Source organism: Dreissena polymorpha, unplaced genomic scaffold (genome assembly GCF_020536995.1).
Source record: "Dreissena polymorpha isolate Duluth1 unplaced genomic scaffold, UMN_Dpol_1.0 chrUn045, whole genome shotgun sequence".
In the NCBI taxonomy this organism is placed as follows: Eukaryota; Metazoa; Mollusca; class Bivalvia; order Myida; family Dreissenidae; genus Dreissena; species Dreissena polymorpha.
The window spans coordinates 47,501-47,768 of NW_026273359.1; positions in this window are offsets into that span (position 1 = coordinate 47,501).

Consider the following 268-nt stretch of genomic DNA (forward strand, 5'->3'; position numbering starts at 1 on the left):
TGTCGGACAAATTGAATTGCTAAAAATAAATTAACTTTAAGTGTTCGTACTCATTTGGATTCGTTTTAAATAGCAGTTTTGAATATAAAGTTATCTGCTAAATCGTTTGACTGACGCATTTTCAAAAATGCAAACGTACACTAAAACACGCTGTATACAAACTTGTAACGATATATGTCGTTTAGGAGATTATACGAGTATACGAGTACAAGAACGTCATGATATAGACAGTGGAATCGCTGATTATATGTCATTACAGAACCTACAG